This window comes from Lactuca saligna, chromosome 4, assembly GCF_052625555.1.
Source record: "Lactuca saligna cultivar CGN05327 chromosome 4, ASM5262555v1, whole genome shotgun sequence".
Lineage (NCBI taxonomy): Eukaryota > Viridiplantae > Streptophyta > Magnoliopsida > Asterales > Asteraceae > Lactuca > Lactuca saligna.
Window position 1 is genome coordinate 132164140 of NC_136420.1, and position 19443 is coordinate 132183582.

At 36.0% G+C, this 19443-nt stretch overlaps 1 long non-coding RNA gene across 1 annotated transcript in view; it reads right to left on the reverse strand.

The window, feature by feature from the left end:
* Positions 1 to 12940: 12940 nt before the first annotated feature.
* LOC145038817 (uncharacterized) overlaps positions 12941 to 19443 on the reverse strand; it is a 35986-nt gene continuing 29483 nt past the window's right edge. Inside the window, exon 3 of the long non-coding RNA XR_013679583.1 lies at positions 12941 to 13128. This is a non-coding gene — a long non-coding RNA (uncharacterized LOC145038817). The remainder of the gene's footprint in view (positions 13129 to 19443) is intronic.

The window sequence follows — 19443 nt, forward strand, 5'->3', positions numbered from 1 at the left end:
AAGATGGGAGAGTACTTTAGTATCAGTTTTGTGATCATCTTAATGATTAAGAAACCATATCAAAATTAGTTCTCTAAGGAAGTCTTAGTGCATTCTTATGACTAAGAAGAAGGGATCTTGAATTGTTGAAATGGTTAAATCAAGAAGATGAGTCATACTTCGTTCCAATACAAGTCTTAGAGTCATACTCCAAGATTGTAATTTGAGTGACATGTCTTTAAGAAAGTTTAAAAACACTTATCAAATGTAAGAGTAAAAGTTTTCTACTCTTGTACATTTGAAATTGGTAAGTTGTGATGTTTTGGATAAAACAAAGACCAACAAAGGCCAATTGTGTGAAGTGTTTGTCTTGATTAGAATCTGCACTATCTCTTGGATGTTTGACAAGGGAGTCTTATAGGTCAAGAGGACAGTGGGAGTCTTAAAGGTCTTGAAAGTCTCAAGAACTAATCAAGAATAAAACCTGAAGTTCTTCACTAGCACACGACTTGAGGTTTATAACCTATCGTGTTGACATATTCTGTGCCCATTTCAATCAAAGCTGGCTTTGCATATGAGTTCTTAGAGTTCTCAATGTGTTGCACAACAACTTGGAAGCAATGGCAGGCCCTTGAGCTGCTAGGTGGCAAGAAATTAAGATTGAGTTCAGTCCATATGAGTTTGGATTTGTCATTATCCTTGTCTTGTGACTATGGTTTTGACAATTCACATGGATAAGAACACATACACCATTAAATCTAAGTGTCATAAGGTTTCTCTCCGATTCATGAAAATGATGGTGAGGAAACACTTTCACTAAGTAGATTTTAGCTAGATAGCAATTGTGATATTTGCATTCTCAAAGTCGTTAGTGGAGCGTGTGTGGTTTACCGGCACACTAACCTGGACTTGTGAGAAGTGGCAAAAAGGTCTAAGCATTATGATTACGGCATCCTTCTTCATAATTGTTTAGACACACAAGTGTGCTATCTAAGGGAAGGTGTATGTTTTTGATAAAGTCTTATCAAAACAATCTAGTATCAGAAATCTGAACTTTGGTAAGAAAGTCAATAAAGTATTGATTTCTAGAAGTCGAGCTTTCTGAGTACATGTCAAAGCTAGTGGGAGCATAAGTGTTATGCTAATAATTATCATGTTAGTGGGAGCATGATAATTATGATAAGTATTGCAAGCTAGCAATGTTAATTATAGAAAACAAAAGGTTTCAATTGGGAAAAAGTTGTTTTGCTATAATTAAGGGAGAGTAAATTATACTTCATCTCAAATCTATAAGCTTAGATCGTGAGGTTTTAATCATTTAGTCAAGGAAATATATATATGAATTTCATGTTCGAATGGCTCAACATAAGGAAATTCTGTATATGGGTCCATTATTTGCGTTCTAAAATTCGATTATGATTACGGCATCCCTTTTTATAATCTGAATTATGAGAACTTGGCAAATAGAAATGGAAATGTTATAGCAAAAGACTGGTTTAGTCTTTATGTGAGACATCATGAATCGTGTCCCATATGCTTCGGATATAGGATCGATTACATGTGCTATATTAATCCTTTCTAAAATTTTCCAAATGCCTAGGGCATTAAGAAGGGAAAAGGTTTAGAACTGGATATGACTAAAAGGATTAAACAATTGTCGAGGACAATCTAAGGTTTACCAAAGATTGGTTGCTCAAGGACAGTTGGAAGTGTAGTGATAATTCTGGAAGGACCATATTGACATAATCTGTAAGGAGGCAACTCTTGTTCAGAAGTGATAGTCAAAATGGAATCTGGAAATGTTTCAAAGTTAGAATTTTTCCAATCTGTTTAAGATTAGGAAACTTAATGCAAGAAGGATGTTTCTAAGGAGCTGATCTCCTTTGGAATACTCTGTAATGATTGTTGCCAAGTCTTTGTGAATTTGTGCATAATCGTTACAAGAGGATCAATGCATATAAGTTTAGAATCTAACAGATTTCAGTAAATGGCATGAATTTGGAATTCTTGTATTTACAGTAAGGATTTGGGAGTGTGAAAAGAGAATCGTTGAAGTTATGTTCAATGGATCTAGTTCACGAAGTAAAGATCATAGACAAACATAGTATGCATACTTGGTGTGTGGCATGACTAGTATTTAAAAAAAAACATAGTGTACATGCTTGGAGCATGGGACAACTATTGTTTTAAATTCAAGAATAAAGTTGATAGCTGAAACAGTATACAATGAATAATGTGTAATCATATGGTGATAAATAAAAGGTGTTTTATTTATGATCATAGGTTTTGATACCATATTGGATTCAATTATTATTGTGTTTCACTTTGCATGTTTTGACTTCCCGAATAAACTAGGTTATTCTTCCGGAATGACTAAGTTATTCAAACCATCCACAGTTGGTCATATGTTGGAAGCAGATATGAATTAAGACTGTCATGGGTTGGCTTGTAGAGGTCTAAGTTGTTGGACAAATGGCTACAACACTTATGAGTGCTCATAAGTTCTGAGTATTGGATTCAACCCGCGCTCATTCGAATCACTTCATGGATTTTATCACGAGTGATCATGAGACGATAATATCTTATATTCTTCAAACCTAGAGATATGAGTTGTTACTATGAGGTGGTTGTACATTGATTGCACGAAACTGCATTTGGTAACTCGGTGCTATAAAACGTGCCTTTGTGTATGATTCAACAAGTAGTAGAACAAGCCATATGAGTCGAAGTTTATCCATTCCTTTTACCTTCGGGATAAAAGCGATATCCGTGGGCCCCTCGATGATTTGATGATGACAAATGGAAGTGCTCGGCCGGGCCAGGACTGATTTGATTTGTTCAATTAGTTAGTCATCATAAATCGGAAATCGGGAAACAACAAATGGACAGAGAGAATGATTATAATCCATGTCTCAGTCCATATGATATCTAGAATGGAGGAATATATGATCCCTTATCTAATGGACAAGTCATTGACAAGATCAGAGTTCATCTACAAGGTCAGAGTTCGACAGAAGCTTTTGAGAGCTACGATTGCCAGTTGGTTCCTGAAGTCATACGCAATAATAGTTTTAGACTTATCCAAGTGGGAGACTGTTGGATTAATGTCTAAGTCCATAACTATAATTGGTAAGACTTGACCCGACCCGGCATGGTCCATTTGGGTTGCATACCATCATGCACTTGGATAGACTAAATGAGAGAAATAAGACACTTATGGTTATTAATATATTATAAGTTCTAGTATATTAATAATAAGAATAATGAGATTATTTAATTAGTATTGATCAAGAATTAATCTAGCATTAATTGAGTGATCAAAAGAAGACTAATTAAATATATGGGTTGATTGTGTAAATCATCCATACTTGTATAGTGGGCTAATGCTCCATGGATTATCTAGTTGGGCCAAAACCCATATGATGCTCCATGGATGCTCCATGGTGTATTTGAACCCATGGATCCAAGGAAATGGAAAGTCATGACAATTAGGGTTTACCCTAATTGTATAACTATATAAGCATCTTATTCTTGAGGAAAAATCGGCCACTAGTGAGAGTAAGAAAGGGCTAGCCGATTTCATGAAGTGTAGAATTCTCTCTAAGTTATTCTAAGTGTTTTGATGATTGTGAACCATTTGAGGTGTCACACTTGGGGCACTAGGCACTCAAGCTTCATGAAGACAAGCTCCATCAAAGAGGTATGTATTCTATCTTGTTATATTGATAGTTTTGTATGCTAGTTTAGGATAATACCTTGGATATTCATATTTGCATGTATAATAGAGAAAACATAGATCCAAGGTATTTAGGGTTGCATGTACACTTAGGAGTGTTAGAATGCTCATAACCCAACAATATGTATGTATGCATGATATGTAGTAGAGATAGCCTTTGTGGCTAATGGAAGATATAGCCTTATGGCTAATGGGTCTAAGGCACCAAGGTCGGCCCATTTTATGATAGTTGGTATGCGTGCTATGTAGAGGTGTGTGATATGTATGTATGCATGATATGTAGTAGAGATAGCCTTTGTGGCTAATGGAAGATATAGCCTTATGGCCAATGGGTCTAAGGCACCAAGGTCGGCCCATTTTATGATAGTTGGTATGCGTGCTATGTAGAGGTGTGTGATATGTATGTATGCATGATATGTAGTAGAGATAGCCTTTGTGGCTAATGGAAGATAGAGCCTTATGGCTAATGGTAGAGACAGCCTTGATGGCTGATGGTCGAGATAGCCTTTTGTTGCTAATGGTAGAGATAGCCTTATGGCTAATGGTAGAGACAACCTTTATGGCTGATGGTAAAGATAGCCTTGTGGCTAATGGAAGAGATAACCTTTGTGGCTAATGGTAAAGATAGCTGCTATAGCTAGTTAATATGTGATATGTGGTAGTGGTAGCTCTTATAGTTAATTGATATGTATTACGTTGTAAAGATAGATTTTTCTAGCTAACATGATATATGGGGGAGATAGCTTTTGTAGCTAATGTGTTATGTGGTAGAGAGAGCTTTTATAGCTAATACGATATGTGGTATGTGGTAGAGATAGCTTTTAAAGCTAATATGTTATGTGTTATGTGGATTGTGTGTAGGGTATGCTTTGGGGGGACTCACGAAGCTTCCTGCTTACAGTTTGTAGTTTTGTTTTCAGGTATCATCGATTTGGAAAAGAAGGGCTCGGATTGATCGCAATGCACACACCTATGATTCCGCAATGAATGATTTTGGGACGAACTCTGATAAATGTTTTAATTAACAATGTTTGTAATAATTGGTAACTATGTTTGGGTGAGATTAAATGTGACATCCCATAATTTAGGTCTGAATCTATAAACGATTAGTTCACCACAGACCCTTTTATATCTTGACCGATTGAATTTTAATGCATATTTTAGTTGAAATATAGTGTCATTTCAAATAAAATAATATATGAAATTATATCTTATTTGAAATTATGGAAAATATTGACCGAAACTTAAAACGCAAATTGTAACTTTGGTTAACGATGGAAAAACTAAAATATTGTATTAAGCGTCTATAAACAAAGAAAATATTCTAGACTCGTAGTACATGTTTCCCTGATCGCAGATATATAAAGAGTGTCAAAAACAGAGTTCGTATGCAAAAGATATGACCGTTTTAAGAAACCAAACCGGTATAACCCTAACCTTATCTGATTTCATAAATTGTATCGATTCGTTAATCCACTTGCATACCTCAGATAGAAATTGTAAGAGCCTTTTTTGGACTCAGACTATAGTCTAATATTTTATTTAATACTCGATATATTTTTAGTAAAAATATTTATAAAATTCAGAAAAAAAATCGAAAGTTTCAGATCAATTAGACGCGGAACTTTAAACGTGATTCTTCCGGAGTTCTATAACTCGGAAAAATATTCCGTTTGGGTTTTTGAAAACCCATGTATTAAAATTTATCATTCGACACAATTGGAAAAATTACGCGACATCAAAAATCGAAAGGAAAATTATTTATATGACATTTTAAATGTCTAAAGAAATATTACACTTTTTGGTCAAAGAAAAAAAAATCAAATTATATATATATATATATATATATATATATATATATATATATATATATATATATATATATATATATATATATATATATATTCTAATAAAACAATCCTTATAATCCTATGTGGCATCTTCTCGTGCTAAAGAAATTTCAAAGTAAACTACCTGATTTGCCCTCAACTTTTAAAACCTTTAATATCTTTATTCCTACGTGGCATCCGTTTATTCCCCAAATCTCTCATTTATTTTGGAAACTTGGTTCATTTTCTTTGATTAGATCGTCAACAACATGCCCCTTTAATATGTTTATGTTCCTTTATGTGATTCGGTTTCTGATTTTAAAGTTCTCGGCATAAAATTAGGGATTTACCGAAATTGATTTCAATCTACATCTCAAGAAATCAACAACCATGTTGCAACTTTTTATGGATTACGAATACACCTCTCTATCTCATTCCTTCTCTTATCTGCCAGAGAATTGATATGGTTCAAGTTTTCCTGAGGGTTATTTACGACTATGTGATGGTCTCCGAATCGATCCTCCATTCCATCCACAGTACAAACGATTTATTAGAGGTTGATTTCGATTTTGTAGATTTACGTTTTTTACTTTTTTTTGTTTAAATTCGTTTCCATTTTTGAATACCCCTTACCCCCTAACCCAATCGATCTTCTCTTCTCTATATATCAAGAATTTATAGCTATTGGTGAGAGGTTTGTTATATTTTTGTCGAGTAGACAGAGATTTGCCTAGATCGATATGGGTGGAAGGAAAACCTTAATCGTTGTAGGGAAAATCATTTGGATTTCTGCATATGGAGTTCCTTTTACACTCTTCTTTTTCTTTAGTTTTTGCTTATTATTCATCTTCTCAACCAAATATCTTTGGTCTCATGTGTAGTGTCAGGTCTATAGAACATCACCAGAAAAGGGCAATTCTATAAGTATGCTTACATCAGTTTTGTAGTTTCGTTTTTATGCTTGACAGAGATCACCGGCTCAATCAATTGGTGAGGGTTATTTTGGATATGTTGTTGAACATGGTGAAAAGGTATGTGTATTTGGTAGTTTTAAGGTATGTGTATTTCTAACTTTTATTATTAGGATTTTGACAGTCTCCTATCCTTGGTGCCGAAATTCTTTTAAATGAATTTTGTATACTCAAAGAATAAGGATTGGGTTATTATGAGATGACAGGCAAATTGTCTGTCTGCGTATTTGTGTTTAGAGATAAATGTATTACCTCATAACAATCATGTTTGGAATTTAGCATGTAAGCATTTGGGTGTCAAATTTTTATTTTTTATAATTTGGAATCATGTTTTAGTTGTTTGTTTCTGGACATGACCATAAAAAGGTTGTTTCATAATTAAGGTGAAAATGTATGTATGATTGTTCATATTTATTAATTATAATTATAATTCTAAAACAATTATGTATAGTAGATTGTACATATGAAATTAATTAGGTGTGTTCTATAAAGTTTTAAAATACATTGTAAAACAGATCAAATATAGGATATTTTATACAGGAGCATGAAGATATATTGTAAATTTTAAACAAACTGAACAAGGTTAAATTTGAATAGGCTGCTATGTTTGACTATTGATAGCATCTTAATTTTTATTTTTTCCTGTTACAATGTTATAGTTTTAAATATCTATCTATTTATAATAACTTTCTTTAAATAGAAAGTACATTATTATTTCTTGCATTTTTTATGGTTAAAGACCCGCTTTGAATTACTGGTTAGGATTTGGATTAGCTGAATGCACTTTTGACCACCCGAAATGAAAACCAAAATGGATTATAATTTTATTTTAATTCTTAATAGGTTTTGAGAATATTTTTTTATAGGTTTAGGATGAGTGATATTCTGAAGCCTGGACGTATATTACCATAGATGGAGAGACTTTGTCTCTAGACCAAGTAGTATCCTATTTGCTTGAGGTAAGATCAAGCCCCTATTTTTTTTTTTAATTAATTCTTTTGGTTTATATCAAGTAAAAAAATGAATAAATATATTTGACTACAGGGGCAAAATGGAGTCCAAAAGATTAAACGAATTGTTGTAGAGCCCTCCTTTATGCCAACAAATAGATTCATTTACTTACATACAAAACACTTCCTTTTTACACCATGTTTACGAATAAAATTACTTTTTAAGAACTGGAATATTCCATTTCATTCCAATATTTGGCTGCAAAAAATCTAAAAACTTGCAAAAAGATTATTGGAATCCATAAAAGTTTTAATGAGTGTTGCAAATGTGCATGCTTAGTTAACGAGGTAACAACATTTTAAAGTGCTCCTTCAAAAGAAAAATAGAGATAAAATACTCAAGAAATTTAAATATGGGTTGACTTAAGTGTTAGTCTCAATCAATGTTCTTGCTCAAAGTTTGACTTAATGTAAAATTAGTATCTCAATTAAGAAAGAGAAGACGAAATTTTACCCAGTGTTATCAAGTAAAAATATACGTTTGATCTCAAATTTTAGAGAATCTAAGTAAATGGTGTCAGGTGACAATGTACTTCCATAAAATGGTCAAATTGCAAGATCAAAATTTTGAAATACAATATTGTAATAAGAATAATAAGTAAAAGTATGTTGGATAGATAATGTTTATCTTTGTAATCCTTCAAGTCTGATAAATAAATTAGATGATTTAGCTTTTAAGTAGTTAAAATTTTCATGTTTTAATAGAAGTTGTTTGAGATTATATTTTTTATCGGTTCAAAAAATCTTTATATTTTATTTTTTATGTATGAAATTACATTCTGTAAAGTTTTAGTTAATCCATAAACATGGAAAATACTATTTTCTTTTTTGTTTAGTGTTATACCCAAAACATTTAGACTATGTTTGAATTTAGCTACATACATAACGTTTATTGGATATTTAAATAAATATATATATTAATTTTAAACAAACAATACAAAAGTTTTAAAAAACTTTAATCTTATTAAATAATAAAATTTTAAAAATATTTTACCCGTGGTTTCCACGGGTTGTAACCTAGTGTGTGTGTGTATATATATATATATATATATATATATATATATATATATATATATATATAAAATATAGTCACGTGATCTCTCTCTTACGTCTCTCTTCCTCTTATGTCCCTATACTTCTTTGATTGTGAAAGTCAAATGAGTTTATTAAGAATAATGTTGAACTACTTTCTTCTTGGTCAGATGCTAATATACGAAAATATGAAGCTTTTGTTATCTTCTTCTTAAACCTATTCCAAACTTCATCACCTAACATCATAAGAAAGGCTGTGTACAACTCATTTGAACGCCAAAGTAAACACGCTTTTGTTATTTATCTGTTCATGATTAAACAAGACCCACCTCCCTGGGTTTCTTTTTCATTTTCTGGCAACCCAAACCACCACTATGTACTTCCATCATTGTTAGAACAAACATCACCAGCCTCCATCCTTCCGCTTGGACCGTGACTAGCAGCCATCAAAGACCACCCACAGCCACCACCGAGCTGCTGCCAAGCTGCATCTCCGCTCCTTCCCTCTTTTCAGGTTATGAAATGTGTTTATAAACATGCTAAACATATACATTGGTTATGGAATACGCATATAAAAAAATATCTAGTCTTAATACTTATTATTGTCAAAATAATGTATTATAAACCGATTTCTTTACAATATACATGCGTTTAAAAATATTTAGTCATGTGCATAATTTATTTTGCTTACATCGAGCATGTACAAACATATTTATTAATTATATATGTACAAATTATAACAATTATATCTTGGGAATCATTCATCCATGTGAAGAAAACATTTTATCTATTTAAGCGAGTGACATACATTTTTACGGATTTATCGAACTTATTAAGCGTTTATAGTGAAACTTTACCGTATAGTGACACCCCCACCTGCAGTTGCTAGCTGCAACCTCGACTGATCAATCGAAGCGGGTGAATATTTATCTTTGGTATAACTACGACGCCTTATGAAGCGTTGTGCAAGGATTATAACTAGTCACGTCGCTCGGTTATAGGATTCACTATAGTCATTAACCAGACTCTTTAACTAGAAACCACGAATCCGGTTTCTCTGTTTATCAAGCATTTTAAGTATGAACTTACTTATGGTATAACTCTTTATCAAACATTTGAAGTATGGATTTACTTATGGTATAACTATTTATCAAACATTTTAAGTACGGATTTACTTATGGTTTAACTCTTTATCAAGTATTTAGTATGAGTTTACTTATGGTATAACTCTTTATCAAACATTTGAAGTATGGATTTACTTATGGTATAACTCTTTATCAAACATTTTAAGTATGGATTTACTTATGGTATAACTATTTATCAAACATTTTAAGTACGGATTTACTTATGGTTTAACTCTTTATCAAGTATTTAGTATGGATTACTTATGGTTTATCTATTTATCAAACATTTTAAGTATGAAATTACTTATGGTTTATATTTTTAACAAACATTTCAATCACAAAGTTACTTATGATATCTTTGTTTATCAAACATGGTTTTAAACACCAAATAAATACTTTCAAGACTCATAAAGTATCATTACTACGGTTAGCATAAAACCTGTAACTCTCACCAACCTTGTGTTGACCCTCAAATCACATGTATTCTCAGGAGATCAGTGAACCAGCCTTTGACAGAAGATTTGTTCATGGATTTTTGGGCAATCTAGTCTCATTTAGTTTTTGCTATGTCGGCCTACTTGTTAAGGAGAATTTACGAACCTATTAATATATGTATGAACCTTGTATTCGAACTTCAAACTTGAATGTAACTGCTATCTTGTTATTGTTGTAACTTGTGATGTATATTCAAATTTCTTGGGATCCATGAACTAAGTCGCGCAGCCCGGCGTATTCCGCCTCCTCGGCCGGGGGTGTGACATTAAAAATGAAATTTTTACCCTTGAATTTTGGCTTGTTACAAGTTGGTATCAGAGCCATGGTTTGAGGGATTCACGCACACTCTTGGTTGTGTCTGGACTCAGACTGAGGACTTGGTATGAAATTTTCCAAAAGAAAATGATTTTTCAAAAAGGAATTTGAAAAAGAAGCTAAAAGGGGAAAAGAACTTTGAAAAGAACAATGTGTGTGGTGTGTGCAATCAGCTGAGCTCAAGTAAGTTTCCCCATAATACCCACATATGGTGTTATGACTTGGTTTATGAATCTGTGACTTGCATGCTAGTTAGGGCTAGGGAGACGCCTGTATATGATGTATAAGCTGTGACAACCCGAAATTTCCATTTGTACGGACAATATCTATTCAATAGAAGCCAGTCCAGTTTCAGTGATTTTCAGACTTTTCCGAACAAGTTTGTGTACATTAGGGTTTACGTTTCAGGAGATATCAGGAGAGTGGATGCTCCTGGATTTGTGAAACTTGAACATTCCAAGTTTCATAATGTTATAGTCCAACTTCTGGAATAAAAATATTTTTTGTCAAAATATTTCAGGACTATAAATAGATTTCTGAATTTTATTAATTCATTATTCACAATTCCAACTAGAGAAAAGCCATTTTCTCTCGGACGGATCTTCGGGTTTTCATCCCGGATTGTGAGTCTACTTTCCTAAATGTGTTTTAATACTTGTTATATGCTTTATAACATTGTTTACATGTTTAAAATACAAGATCCGGGAGCTTACGGCCTAATAACGTTTTTGGGGTGTAAACTCCAAAACGAAGCCTAAAGGCTATCTAGTCTCGTTTCCTTGTTAGGTAACTAGTTAAGGACATTGTGTATAAACATTTGAGGCTAGAAATCATTCAAGAACACCAACCTTTTGGAGTTTACGGCCCAAGAGTTTCTTGGACCGTAAACACCATTTCCAAGGGCCAAAGGGAGCCCTAAATGACCCCTAAGGCTTAAGGCATTTACCCTCTAATGCTTGTAGCTAATTTGGACACCAAAACACTTCAAGATCATCTAGTTTTAGGAGTTTACGGCCAAGGATATGCTCTTGGGCCGTAAACCCCTTTTTCAAGGGCTAAGAGTGCCCTAAACACCCCTAAGGCCTTAAGACAATTAACCTTGGATACTTGTAACTTGAATGGGGAGAAAATGACATCAAAATCATCCCTTAAAGGGATTTTACGGCCAAGGAACATCTCTTGGGCCGTAAACTCCAAGTAAAGGTACAAATGTGTGCCTAATGTCCCCTTTAGCCTTAGACAAAAACATAGAAGCTATCCTACATGTGCAAGTGACTTAAAAGAATTAAAACCAACACCCCATAGGAGTTTACGGCCGTAAACTCTAGGGGATATGGTCCTTTGGCCGTAAACTCCCCAAAGGAGCATTCTAAGGCCTTAAACTACTTCAAGGATTATTCCAACAAAGCTAGGCTTATTCTAGGATCAATATAGCACTTCAAAACACCCAAAACCACCAAGTGTGGAGTTCACGGCCGTAAACTCAAGGAGTTTATGACCGTAAACTCCAAAGGTGGGGTTTGTTGGTTGGTGAACTCATATACAAGGTCATTGGTGCATTAAACCCCCTTTTGCCTTGTCCCGTATCAACTTAGATGCAACCATTAGGACCTATAACACTTATATAAAGTGTTTACATGTTCCTAAGTGTCTCAACTTATTTTGTTAAGTTATTATTTGGCTAATTAGTTATATATGGTCATTATATGATAACTAGGCTCGTACGTGTGAACAAGTCTCCGTTTGCCACCTAGCACGGTACCCGATACATCAATCCAATCTACTCACCACAAGTGAGTTCATACCCCTGTAATCAACCTTTGAAATGCTTTTAAATGTTTTAAATACTTTATGGGGGGGATACAAGTTAAATACTTATAGTTATTGCATCAATCACATGTGATTACATTAATCACATGTGATTAATAACTAGAAAACCAATGATTTTATCACTGTTCAAACTGTTTATCAAACTGTTTATCAAACTGTATCACTTCAAAATGTTTTACAAACTCTTTTTAATTATCAAATGCTTTTATTAAACTTTGTTTTACTTCTACTAAATTGCATGCCTATATATATATATATATATATATATATATATAAGTAATGTTTAAAGGGCTTAGGAAGGCCATCCGCCCTATTTCCTTTTCGCGCATTGAGATGTGGTCTGGTGGGATTTCGGGTGACCATCCGAGGGTCGTTTCAATATTAGTTATATATCATATATACATGTATAGACATAAAAGTACTTCCATATTCATACTTATCAGTACATCAATAGCTAGTTACCATCGGGGTAACACAGAACATATACAACTATACTAGAAACAGAACATATAAAACTATACTAGAAATAGAACATATACAACTATACAAGAAACAGTACATATACAACTATACTAGAAACAGAACATATACAACTATACTAGAAACATGACATATACAACTATATTAGAACGAGAAACATTACATATACATGAAAACGTTAACAATTGTGATCCACTGTGTCGGAGCATGCCTTAAATGTCATGGCCCGAGTTGTAGCCAGAACTCTCTTGGAGGGAGACCGTGAGTTTGCGTATAGATCTATATTGGATTGACTATCCTACACCTTGCTGCTAGCTACAGCCGGACCTGCAGGTTTGCGGGTGCCAAACGTCATTCCGTTATTACGACCATTCATTATGTCGTTGTTACCAGTCGATAGCATGGTGCAATTTATCACATTATACCTTAATATAAATCTGGTTTAAGGTAGTTAGTATAGCAGTAGTTCTTATAATACAAAACTACAGTACTATAATGATTTACCCATTACATATTTTAGTGATAACCTCACTTGAACGTTAATGTACAAACTATATCTTGTTAAATGATAGTTACACTTGAGAAATTACACACTTTTACATCAAACGAGCATACAAAACAGTTAAGCCTTGGTAGAAGGCTACTTTAATAGAAAATATTGATTTTTCTGAGAGATTCAAACTTTTACAAACAATTACAAACCTTTACATACATTTTACAAACTTATACTTGATACATGTTCAAACATTTTTGGATGACAAATACCGACACTAAAATACTTATGAACTCACCAGCTTAATGCTGATAAACTCTTTCAAAATAACTTGTATTCTCAGGTCATCAGTAGACAGGTACCGAGGCCAACTTTTGAGAAGATGGAGCGCATTCAAAACTCATCTTATTATTTTGATATACGTTATTTTTGGTGTCTATAATGTACAGAACACGCTTGTATTAAAATTATATATTTAATGCAATGGATGATGTTGTTTGCTTATTTACATTTACTGTGTTGTGATACTTTACATGACGTCCTCCGCCCCAGAACATTTCCGCCGTTCTTGGTTTTGGGGTGTGACATAAGCTGGTAGACTTGCATGCTAGTTCTGAGTAGTTAGCAATAGGTTGGCATTATATGTAAGGCTTGTAGCCTTGGAATATTAGATGCCATGCTAGAATGAGAATGATAATTGGTATTTGTAACTGTTGTGTGTATGCTTTTAAAATTGTATAAGGTTAGGATCTTATAGGCTTTGAATAATAGATTTAGCCTTATTTCCTATTCCTTGTTTGGTTGTGGTCCTAGGGTATAGTCTATTATTCGATAGTCTATTGGATCATGTTCTGTGTATAATTTGCATGCATAAGGCAGTCGGCAGTGAGTATTGATGGATGTGGATAGCGTGAGCGGAAATATGTGGACTGAATGTTTTATGGCAGTTCTTTGGGTCAGAGTGCAACTGCACGAATGTTGCTTGCTTTGTGCTGAGTGGAACTCTTAAGTGATGGGAGTCAGCTACTAAGTGGATGTGATGATATCGAGGAGGTAGATGACTGGCATCGTGGGGAGTTCTTCATCAACTGATGGCAGGGCGAGGTTGAGAACCTAGGAAAGCCTGGCAGGTGTTTTGGTGGATATTGTGTTGCTGTTTAGCAGATATTGGTGTATCACTGGGATAGATGATTTAGAGGATTCGAGAGGATTGCAGAGGAAAGTATGGATTGGTGTGGAAGGTAGTATGGGCCCATACTACTGAAAGAACACAATCCATACTCAAATCAGTGAGAGTCTTGGAGAATCTAAGAAGTTGATGGGAAGGGGAAATTCTTGGTTATGTTCTGATAGTGGGGATAGTTGTTGTGCAGATGAGGATGAGCACACATAATAGAGGACCAGGGTTTGGTCCTGGCTCCGGTAGTGAGCCAATTAGCGGAAGGACTGCCATGGTTTTGAGTTTGTCGTGGATCTCTTGTATCGAACGGCAGGGATCAATTATGCGATTTATTGCACTTTCGGGGTTTGGAGACTATGTCTTAAGGATAGTTAGTAGCCCGATGTAGAGCAGAGGTTACTCCAGCTATGACAATTCAGTCGTTGACGATTGGACTGGAAAATGGGTTAGGATGCGAGTCCCTAAATGACATGATTTCTAGAGCTCGAGAGCATGGAATTGGTTTGAGCACGTTAGGAAGGGAGAAGCAGATCGGGTGCCTATATTGAGGGTCCCGAAAAGAGACCCAAGAGTCCAGGTCAGCTTTTGAGAGGCCATCAAGGCAAGATTCAATGCAGTTCTTGTGGGAAACTGCACAAGGGTTTTCACTTAAAGGGTTTTAGTAAGTGTATATTGGGGTTTCTTTCCCCGCTTGTGCTTGGGGTTATACTTCAAACATTGTCTTATGCTATTTGCATATCATGAGTTACGGGGAGGTTAGTGAAACGTGGTTTACCTATTTGCTTGTTTGGAGCATTCAATGTTATCTGGGTCTAGGGTCGGGATCAGTTCATAGATACGATGCAGAAGGTTTACGGACAAGATTGGTGACTCAAACATTGTGCTTGAGTCGGCTTTTGGAGGCACTAAGGGAATTGGTTTACTGTTGAGGTTTGGCCTGGACATCGGTTATTTGGAGTTCAAGATATAAGCGGGGCATCAATTCAAGGCGTCTGGGATTATTAGTTTCACTAGGATTCGGGAAGTTTTTATCTGATCTTTAGGAGTGGCGTGGTCCTTGGGGGATTTAGGCCAGTAATAGAACATGCGCATGAACAAGAAAAAGGTTGTCAGAAGTTGGTTATTAAAGAGTAAGAAGGACCGGGAATCCGTCAAATCTCCTGTATTGTGAAGACTTAGTCGAATCTAAGTGGGGGAGAATCATGCAGGTATTCAGGATAGGGATAGGTAGGAGACCAGATGGGATTTCTCATCCTCATCGAGGGAAAATGGCACCTCTAGTGGCTATTTGGTTTGAGGGTTGTACGGTTTTGGGGTCTAGTAAGACTCCCCATCGTTTGAATCACGTCTTCTTGGGGATTGATAACAGAATTTGGGGAACAGATTGGGGCTCCAATCATGAATCGAGTTCATTTTGGGTGATCGGTCAAGTATTGATTCTGCATGCGTATGAATCGATAGATCAAGGGTAAGATATTAGGCTACGGTTGTGAGAGCGTTGTAAGACTGCGGGGGAGCTGTAGCATTCACTGGTAGTCAGTTAGTGTGTATAGTGTTGTAAAACTACGGGGGATCCGTAGCATTCACTAGTAGTCAGGTAGTGTGGAAAGTGTTGTAAGACTATGGTGGAGTCGTAGCATTCACTAGTGGCAGTTAGTATAGAAAGTGTTGTAAGACTATGAGGTTAGCCATAACATTCACTAGCGGTTAGATAGTTGTAGAGTGTGGTGAGACTGCGGGTAGCCATAACATTCACTAGGTTGGTAGATGGCATGACGTGTTGTTGGAACGCGGAAGGAACAGTAGCACCACTAGTCGGGTGTAGCACTGAAGATATGGAAATACACCGATTGGATTTTGGAATTACCCAGACGGATTAGATCTGGTTGAGCCAATGATAAGACTGTAGGAACGCCACTATAGTTATGAGATCAAGGAAGCAAAGAATTGCTTAAGGTCATTTTTGAGATAATTCTATCGTTGGTCATGTAGCAATCACTTTTATCCTTTGATTTGGTGACGCTAGGCTTTGATGCATGGACTCAATCTGTTAGATTGGAAGGTTGTTAGAGCCACAGTGGCATGATAACTAGTGGCAACTAGTTCCAGAGAAGGATTTTGTTCAGGAGTCATGTGGGACGACTAAGGGAGGATCATTTGGCTCCGCAACCGGGCTGAAACCCTATATATAAGACGACTGACGGATGAATTGAGACCAGGAAGGTCTCAATAGATTTTGGGAACCAGCTATGTAGAAGCATATTGCTTCAGGTAGTTCAGTGTTCGGGCAGTTCCAGCGTTTTCGATAGTGTTGGTATTTGTGTTTTGGATTGCAAGTATGGACGGAACAACGGATTCCTTGGGTTATGCCAAGTCAATCGCAGTGGGATAATCTGAGCCTTAGCCAAGTATAAGCGATATGCAAGGATATTTGGGTGTGTGACATTGTTTTATAGTGGGAACCGCGAGTGATCAGAAGTTAAGTAGTCAGTTGTGGGATAAACGGACTAGATTCAATGATAATGATTATGTACGAGTGGTCTGTCAGGGATTTAGACCATCTCGGGACAGTGGATTCCGGACATAGTACATGTGATCTTGTTGCGAGGAACTCATTCACCTACGGATTGTATGGCTTACGAAGATTGGTCACGGCTACCCTGAGAAGGCTAAGGTGTGCCTAGGGTGGTGACAATGTTACTAGAATGTTTAGGCGTGTAAGAAATGGTAAGGAATGATTTCGATGACGAAATCTAATTTAAGTGGGGGAGAGTGGTAACACCCCATTTATTAAATCGATAAATAACTGAATTAATGAATGAATAGTAACCCTAAGATAAATAATTATATATCAAAGGATGGTCTTGAGGGGCTAATTGTCATAAATTTAGAAGTTGAGGGTTGAAGGGTAAATTTTGGACTTTAACTGAAAAGAATTTGTCAAGCAAGGGGTAGTTTTGTAAAATCTGGATTAGTTTTGAAAAGATTTTAGAAGATAAGGGTTGTTTTAGTAAAATCCAAAGTTAAATTGTAAAGGGTTTACATGGATGAGGTTAGAAGGGTAAAATATGAGTTGACGTTGAAAAGAAATGTGAAGGGAGGGACTGTTTGTGACATTATGAAAAATGTTTAAGGGCGTCGGGTATATAGTGATCAAATCCTAACCCTAACCGGCCATATCATAGCCGTATCCCTCCATCCTGATAACCCCTCGTTGGCGCCGACACTATGACGTCTCCGATCAGCATCAGCCGACAATGCCTTCGGATCTCCATTCATCTCCTCCTTCTCCTTCCTTCATTCGCGACCATGTGAGGCTTCACCCACCGCCAGCCACTTCGCAAACTAGAGCGCCACCCCTATTGCACCTCCCTTCGGCGCCGCCAGTCATCGAAGCACCATCACCTGACGTCGTGTACAACCAAAGAGGGTCACCGAAGTCGGAGCCTTGAACGTAGATGCTTGGGCGATGAACAATGGGAGCCGGTGATTCGTTCCTTCTCGTGCTCCATCGCCGCTATTCTCCCCCTATTTTCTCTCCAACCATTAGTGTCGGTGCTGCTATTTGCTTGAAGACGAGCATCGCGGGTTCGCGAGTTATCTGCTTGGGGTTGCGTAACTACCAACGTGAGACCTCATGCGTCACCACGGGGTGGCTGAGACCATTTTACAACATAAAACGTAGGTGTGTGTGTCTATTGCAGTTATGTGGTGTTTGGGTATTGTCTAGCCGGAATTCTCAAAGAACAGCCACCACCACCGTGAGGTGGTGGCAGCCACCGCATGCCACCGTCGACCACCACAATGGTGGTTGCGTGTGTATGTTTATTTAGTGTAGTGTCTGTGTTATTTTGTGAGTTCATTTTAAAAATTGTAAAAAGCCAAAGGAATAATGGACGTAACTCAAAACCACCACCGTAAGGTTGTAGAGACATAAGAACATTGTTTGGCATGCGGACTTAGGGGGTGTTTGGCTTAGCTTTTCAAAGCCAAAATTGCTTTTTGGAAAAGAAAAAAAAAAGCAAAAGATGTTTGGCAAACAAGTTTTAGAAGCTACTTTTGAAGTTTTTACATAAGGAAAAGGAACTTTTTGGAAAAGTCAGGAAATCCTGACTTTTTGTAACTTTTCCAAAAAGAACTTTTGGGGTTTGAAAAGGTAAGCCAAACACCCACTTAAAGTTTGCACAGTGAACATGGTGATTTGGGTGTTCAAGAGATGTATTGATTATGTATGGTGTTACATAAAAAGGAATCTAGATCTAGTCTACATAAATAACACACACTTACACACTCAACTTTTACATCTCTCAAACACACCTTTACAAGTGGTATGAACCCACCTTATATAGAGGTGTTTATATGTCTTTCTCTCACTCTCACTAACGCATGGGTCTAAAGGCTAATGCATCACATGCAAGTGGGTTTTACAAAATTCAAACAATTACAAATTCAATTATGAATAACTTTGTACCCCAACATTCTCCCCCTAAAAGTTAGGAATGATGACCCACTTCAATTCTTCCAAAATCGAGAAACTACGCGGTCCGAGCCACAAAGGTGACACATGTCGAAACGAACTTCAATCTTCAATACTTCCATGATTCTTCAATTTGTGCTCTAGGATGTGAGACCATACAAACCGAGCATCAGCGAATGATCACGAGCTTCTCAAACTCTAAACTGATCACCCAAAAGTTGAGCATAAAAACACACCCCAAAAATCTTCAATGATTCCAAACCCATTTCAAAAATAAAGCATTTCCGAAATTCCAATTGCATCATTTCGTAAGCTTCAAAAATTCAAGGTCACTTCGGTCATCAAATCTGCGTAATATGAAAAATTCAAGTTCGAATTCCAATATAAATTTCTCCCCATTTTTATAAACGAAATTTGATTATAAAACCTGCAAGGAAAGAGAACGTGCTCTATTCGGAATTTTTTGTATCAAAACTCCTCTTTAACATGTGA